Raw genomic sequence first — 7,837 nt, 5'->3', positions numbered from 1 at the left:
GACCCTGCCCCAGCCCTCCAGGCTATTGCCACCTAATTGGCACTGTAACTGTGTCTTTAAGAGACCATTCTATCATTCTATCAAGCCAGGTGCTTCAGGATGGTGGAGAACATGGTAGGACCAGTGGATTCCATGACCATGGGTCCATTGTCGCACTTCTTTGGCTGTGAAGTGAGTTCCCTGGTCAGAAGCGATGTTGCGTGGAATACCATGATGGTGGATAAGGCATTCTGTAAGTCCCTGGATAGTAGTTTTGGCAGAAGCATTACATTCAGGAAAGGCAAATCCATAACCAGAATAAGTGTCTGTTCCTGCAAGGACAAAATGCTGTCCCCTCCAAGATGGAAGTGGTCCAATGTAGTCAACCTGCCACCAGGTTGCAGGCTGGTCGCCACGGGGAACAGTGCCATATTGGGGGCTCAATGTTGGTCTCTGCTGTTGGCAGATCTGGAACTCAGCAGCAGCTGTAGCCAGGTCAGCTTTCATGAGTGGGAGTTCATGCTGTCGAGCCTATGCATAACCTCCATCTCTGCCACTATGGCCACTTGTTCATGGGCCTGCTAAGCAATGACAGGGATAACTGAAGAAAGAGGCTGACAATCCACAGAGCGGGTCATCCGATCTACTTGATTATTGAATTCACCTTTTGCTGAAGCCACTTTTTGATGAGCATTTACATGAGACACAAGTATGTTCACATCCTTTGCCTATTTGGAGACACCTATCCACATGCTTCTTCCCCAAATGTCTTTCTCACCAATTTTCCAATTGTGCTTCTTCCAAGTCCCTGACCACCCAGCCAAACCATTGGCTACAGCCCATGAATCAGTATATAATCATACTTCTGACCATTTTATACATGACCATGTGCACTGCCCTCGAAGTTCTGCCCACTGTGAAGACTTTCCTTCCCCAGTGTCCTTCAGGGTTGTTCCAGAAATTGGCTGTAATGCTGCAGCTGTCCACTTCTGAGTATTGCCTGCATAGCATGCAGAACCATCTGTAAACCAAGCCCTAGTCTTCTCTTCCTCAGTCAACTGATTGTAGGGCACACCCCATGAAGCCATAGGTGCATACTTGAGAACAGGAGGCATCGTAACAGGATTAGGAACCATAGGCATTTGGGCAACTTCTTCATGTAACTTGCTTGTGCCCTCCGGGCCTGCTCAGGCCCAGTCACGTATATACCATTTCCATTTGATAATGGATTGTTGCTGTGCATGGCCTGCTTTATGGCTTGGGGGGTTAAATAACACCTGGCTCATGATGGGCAGCTCCAGTTGCATGGTGACTTGGTGGTCCATTGTCAAACGTTCAGTTTCCACTAAGGCCCAATAGCAGGCTAAGAGCTGTCTCTTGAATGGAGAATAGTTGTCTGCAGATGAAGGAAAAGCCTTACTCCAAAATCCCAATGGCCTCCACTGTGATTCCCCTATGGGGGCCTGCCAGAGACTCCAAACAGCATCTTTATCTGTCACTGATACCTCAAGCACCATTGGGTCTGCTGGATGATATGGCCCAAGGGGCAGAGCAGCTTGTACAGCAGCCTGGATCTGTTGAAGGGCCCTCTCCTGTTCCAGGCCCCACTCAAAGGTAGTTGCCTTCTGAGTCATTTGATATATGGGGTGTAGTAATACACCCAGATGAGGAATGTGCTGCCTCCAGAATCCAAACAGGCCCACCAAGAGTTGTGCTTCTTTCTTGGTGTAGGGAGGGGCCAAGTGCAACAACTTATTCTTCACCTTAGAAGGAATGTCTCTGCATGCTCCACACCACTGAACTCCTAGAAATTTCACTGAGGTAGACGGCCCTTGAATTTTGGTTGGATTAATTCCCATCCTCTCATGCCCATGTGCTTAACCAAGAAGTACAGACTGTCTATTACCTCCTGCTCACTGGATCCAATCAGCATAACATCATCAATATAGTGGACCAGTGTGATATTTTGTGGAAGAGTCAGGCAATCAAGGTCCCTTTGAACCAAGTTATGGCACAATGCTAGAGAGTTAATATACCTTTGAGGCAGGACAGTAAAGGTATACTGTTGGCCTTGCTGGCTGAAAGCAAATTGCTTCTGGTGGTCCTTATGAACTGGTATTGAGAAGAAAGCATTTGATAAATCAATAGCTGCATACCAGGTACCAGGAACTGTATTAATCTGCTTGAGTAAGGAAACCACATCTGGTACAGCAGCTGCAATTGGAGTCACTACTTGATTAAGTCTTCGATAAATTTTGGTTGCATTTTTTTCCCATCCTCTCATGTGCATATGCTTTACCAACAAGTCCAGACTGTCTGCTACCTCCTGCTCACTGGATCCAATCAGCATAACATCATCAATATAGTGGACCAGTGTGATACTTTGTGGAAGACTCAGGTGATCAAGATCCCTTCGAACCAAGTTATGGCACAATGCTGGAAAGTTAATATACCCTTGAGGCAGGACAGTAAAGGTATAATGTTGGCCTTCCCAGCTGAAAGCAAATTGCTTCTGGTAGTCCTTATGAACTGGTATCGAGAAGAAAGCATTTACTAAATCAATAGCTGCACACCCACTGGACCCACTGTCAGTCAGACTTTAGCCAAAACTCCATTTATCACCTGACCTCCATAAGCCCCTACTTTAACTGGAGGGCCACGATGCTTTTTAGAGTCCCAGGGAATCAGTGTCAACTCAGAACCAGTATCCAATAGGCTGTGGAAAGTCTGATTATTTCCTTTCCCTCAATGTACAGCTACTCTAGTAAAAAGCTGCAGGGCCCTATGGGGAAGGACAGGTGAGAGGTGAGCAGCATAACTCTTTGGTACTGTAACAAGGTCCTTCCTCAAGGGCACCCAGCCTTCCCTTCATTCAAGGGGTTCTGGGTCTGTAAACTGTCTCAAGTCTGGAAATTGGTTGACTGAGAAAGATTCTCTATTGCTATGATCCAATACTGACTTCCTGTCATTCATCCTAGAGCTTTTCTGCTCATACAGATCAAATAAAACTTAGTAGGTCTTATGTATGTGGTCCCTGGAAACACCATGATTGATTAGCCAGTACCACAGGTCCATTCTGAGTCATGGCATTGTAGGTATTGTTTTGCCTCTGCCACCCATTATGATAAGTACGCTCACCTTGTCTTTGGTAATTCAATACTGCCACCTGACCCCTGCTCCGAGGTCCTGTTACACCTAAGGAATCCATTGAGTTATCCAAATTTGAAAGGATATCCTTGTATTAGCCTGTCACGAGTGGAGTTATTAAGGCTTAGTTGAGCATCACCTCATTATGCGAGGAGCATAAATATTTCTAGAGCCCATGTCTTTCAATGCATTTATTTGGGGAATCATAAACAAATTTCACACATAACACAATGACAGATAAGAGTACCAGTCCTAGGGCCAATGCCTGAGTGACGTCGTCTCAGTCGGATGTGGTGACGGTAGTCTCAGCTCAGCTTGGTTGTCTTGTGGTCGAGGGTCGAGTCAGGTCCGGATGTTCGCGACATGAAGTTCCTCTTTTGTCTCACGGTCCAGAGACGGGATCAGTCAGAAGATGGGGCCCACAGCTGACGGGAGTTCAGCTCATATGTGCACCCCCGAATTGATTTTCCTCTGGGTTTTTATAGTCCTTATGCATGACTTGGCAAACATATGTTTATCAGTTTCTTACATCATTTGGCTAATCACACAGTTACACTCAGGTTGCTAGGTTACATTCTAGGGCTACTAAGTGATGCTCTTATCTTTAATGTACACACTTTGGATATGTTTACATACTTTTGCTAGAGTTCTTTTTTAATTCTTAGTTTCTTAATTCTATTACATTCAATACAATTCTTAATTCTTAATTCTTAATTCCCTATTCTAATACATTCAGTACACCTCCATAAGCCCCTACTTTAACTGGAGGGCCACAGTGCTTTTTTCCAGGCCTCTCGGAATCAGTGTCAACTCAGAACCACAGAAAGTCTGATTATTTCCTTTCCCCCAATGTACAGTTACTAAAGTAAAAGGCCACAGGTCCCTCTGGGGAAGGATGGGTGAGAGGAGAACATCATAACTCTTTGGTACTGTGACAAGGTCCTTCCTCAAGGGCACCCGGCCTTCCCTTCACTCAAGGGGTTCTGGGTCTGTAATTGTCTCAAGTCTGGAAATTGGTTGACTGAGAGGGATTCTCTATTGCTAAGATTCAATACTGACTTCCTGTCATTCGTCCTAGAGCTTTTCTGTTTATACAGATCAAATAAAAACTTAGTAGGCTTCTTATGTATGTGGTCCCTGGGAACACCATGATTGATTAGCCAGTACTACAGGTCCATTTGGGCCATGCCATTATAACTATTGTTTTGCCTTTGCCAGCCATTACAATAAGTATGCTCACCTTGTCTTTGGTAATTCAATACTGCCACCTGACCCCTACTCCGAAGTCCTGTTACACCTATTATATTTACATTTAATTTATGCAATTGAGCAGCAGCATCTCCGGCTGTAAGATTTGGCAAAAGGAAAAGAGCAAAAACAAAGCTCTTCAAACGTTCTGGTGTCTCTCTCAGTACTTTCCATCTTATAAAATCAGTAAAAGGCATGTCCTCTGGGCCCTCCCATTGTGGAGGATTTGGTGTTGCACTGCGAATCCACTTGAGCATACCAATTTCCCTGAGCCTTACAATCCCTTCCTCAACACTAAGCCAAGGGATATCAGGTATCTCCAGCTCTCTGTCAGTAGGCCATCTTTTGATAAATACCTCAGCCAACCAATCAAATAAACTTTTAACACCTTTTATAACTACACGGGCTTCCATATTAAACTTAGAATCCCCAGTCAGGGGGCCCATGTCAGTAAACTCAGCCTGATCCAATTTTATGTTCCTTCCACCATTATCCCATACCCTTAAAATCCATTCCCAGACATATTCATTAGACTTCTGCTTGAATGAATTAGCAAATTCACTAAGTTCTCATGGACCACACTTTCTATTTCTCCTCTAGGGGCCTGCTTAGCTTTTAGTCTGGTTATAGGTCTAGAGGCAACAACAACTGGGTCTGAGGGACATCAGCTTTGTCTTGCTGAATGGGATTAGTTTCCTCAATGGGATTAGTTTCCTCAGGCAAGGGTGGGGAGGGTGGGTCTGCTGAGGGTGGGGAGATTAATTCATCAGGTGAAGCAAATTCCTCAGCCCCTGAGGATTCTAAATCCTCAGCCTCCTCAGGGTTCTTCCACACAACTCCATCCCACGTGTCAGGATTCCAAACTTTTCCTACCAAGGCCCTCACCTTTACTGCTGACACCCTTCGAGGCTGGGATTAAATTTGTGTTGTAGGTCAGCCAAACCTATAATAAGGGCTCCAGCTTGATTTTCTGCAGCTTTAGCTCTCTGGCTGCTGGAGAGAAGATTCTCTTCCAGGGCATACTTGGAAACTTTTAAACTGTTGACTCGAATCTGGATCTTGTCAATTTTACCATTAAGCTCATTGTTTATCTTCATCATTTTATCCATACATGCTAGAAGTAACCAGCCAGACTCACTATTTTTCTAATTTTTCTAATTGTCAAATGTTTTATGTATAGAGCCACTAAATTCCTTGCTCTTCACAAGAGGTTGAGTTAGGAGATTCAAATGTGTTTATCTCCATAATTGTTTCAATTAGTCTGCACCATGGATTTTCAGTGCTCTCCATGCTACCTGAAGACTCTGAGTTAGAGAGCCTGCTCCAAATACCAAGCCCTCCACCAAGAAAGAAGCACAATGCTTAGTGGGCCTGTTTGGATTCTGGAGGCAACACATTCTTCATCTGGGTGTGTTACTATGACCCAAGTGATTCGGAAGAAGGCAGCTACCTTTGAGCAGGGCCTGGAACAGGAAAGGGCCCTTCAACAGGTCCAGGCTTCTGTACGAGATGCTCTGCCCCTTGGGCCATATGATCCTGCAGACCCGATGGTGCTTGAGTATCAGTGGCAGATAAAGATGCTGTTTGGAGTCTCTGGCAGGCCCTTATAGGTGAATCACAGTGGAGGCCATTGGGATTTTGGAGTAAAGCTTTGCCTTCATCTGAAGACAACTATTCTCCCTTTGAGAGACAGCTCTTAGCCTGCTATTGGGCCTTAGTGGAAATTGAACGTTTGACAGAGAGAAGGCAAGCAGCAAGAAGCCAGGGATTCTCCTCTGCCATGGCCTTTTATATGGACTGACATCAGAAGGTAATACCCACATTTAGGGCGTGTCTTCCAGCTTCAGATGATCCAATTAAGAGCTCTCTCGTTTCAGTTAACCCCAGATCCAGTCAAGTTGACAGCCAGGATTAGCCATCACAACCCAAAGAAACTATTTCAAAATTATATAATTTTTCATTTTTTTACAGAGACATTTAAAAGAAATCTAAATAGCACTAAACAAGAGAGAAATTTTAAGATAAAATTTATTTAAAATAAAAAACAACAACAGGGTCTTGCTATGTAGCCTGGGATCTCTGGAACTCAGGATTCTTTTGCCTCCCAACTACCATCCATGCCTAACTTGGAGTTTTCGTGTGTGTGTGTGTGTGTGTTGCACATACATGAGTGTATAGGTGCATGCACCCAAGCAACCTCTGTTGCTCTCTGCCTTGTTCATTGGAGACAGGGTCTCCCAGTGAATAAGAAGCTCACTGTTTCAGCAAGACTACCTGGCTAGCCACTGAGTCCCCAGGCTCTACCTGTCCCTGTCCCCAGTGCTGGGGTCCCAAATACATGCATCCGTGCTTGGCTGCTGATGTGGGTGCTGAGCATCTGAACTCAGAACTGCATGCTTTCACAAGTGCTCTTACTGAGCCATCTCCCCAGACCCCAATTTGGATTTGCACATCCTATATTACACTATAATTTTAAGTTTTTACCTGAGCAGTTGTAGATGGTTGGGAATTATCTTCCTGTTTTGATTCTGTGGTATACATGCTAATATTTAAAAGAAAAATAATTTGGAAGAAAAAACAAGTCCATAAATCCACATGACAACAAATTTTGTTTAAGTAGCACTAATTTTTAAGTTAGTAATTAAATTTTATCATAGCCAAGTCAGATACCTTTATAGTAAAAAAATCTAAACAATAACTTAGGGCCATCAGACAGCTAAGTGGATAAAGGGACCTGCTGCCAAGCCTACTGATCAGAATTCAATCCCTGGAACCCATATGGTAAAAAGGAGAGAAGTGACTCCCACAAGTTGTCCTCTGAATTCCCATGTACACTGGGATTCCCATGTCTTCTGAAGTCCCATGTACCATGTACATGTGCATGTGCGTGCACACACACACACAAAAAAAATGTAATTTTAAAACTCACTAAAAAGTTATTAACTAAAACCAAGTATTCAAGTTTTAAAATTTAAAATTACATTTATGTATTTGTGTGTGTGTGTGTGTGTGTGTGTGTGTGTGTGCATATCAAAGGACAACTTGTGGGAGTCACTTCTCTTCTTTTATCACATGGGTCCTGGACACTGAATTCAGGTTGACAGGCTTTGGGGAAAGCACCTTCACCTGTGGGGCCATTTTGCTGGCTCCAACTGCCTAAGCTTTAAAAGTCACTTTTGGAAATAGAGAGATGGCTCAGCAGTTAAGAGCACTGGCTGCTCTTGCAGAAGATTCGAGTTTGATTCCCAGCACCCACATAATGGTTAACAACCATCTTTAACTCCAGTTCCATGGAATTTGATACCTTCTTCTGGCCTCTGTGGGCACTGCATGATATGGGTGCTTTTACGCAACAACCAGGAAAAACAGTCATACACTAAAATAAAAATTTAGTATATGTCTAGTCAAGGTTTATCTGAGCATATTTGGTTTTTGCCCAAGCTTTAGCTACATAGCACACAGT

Source organism: Nannospalax galili, unplaced genomic scaffold (assembly GCF_000622305.1).
Source record: "Nannospalax galili isolate Female #2095 unplaced genomic scaffold, S.galili_v1.0 scaffold189, whole genome shotgun sequence".
Classification (NCBI taxonomy): domain Eukaryota; kingdom Metazoa; phylum Chordata; class Mammalia; order Rodentia; family Spalacidae; genus Nannospalax; species Nannospalax galili.
The sequence above is the reverse complement of the archived record's forward strand: the minus strand, read 5'-3'. Positions refer to the sequence as shown.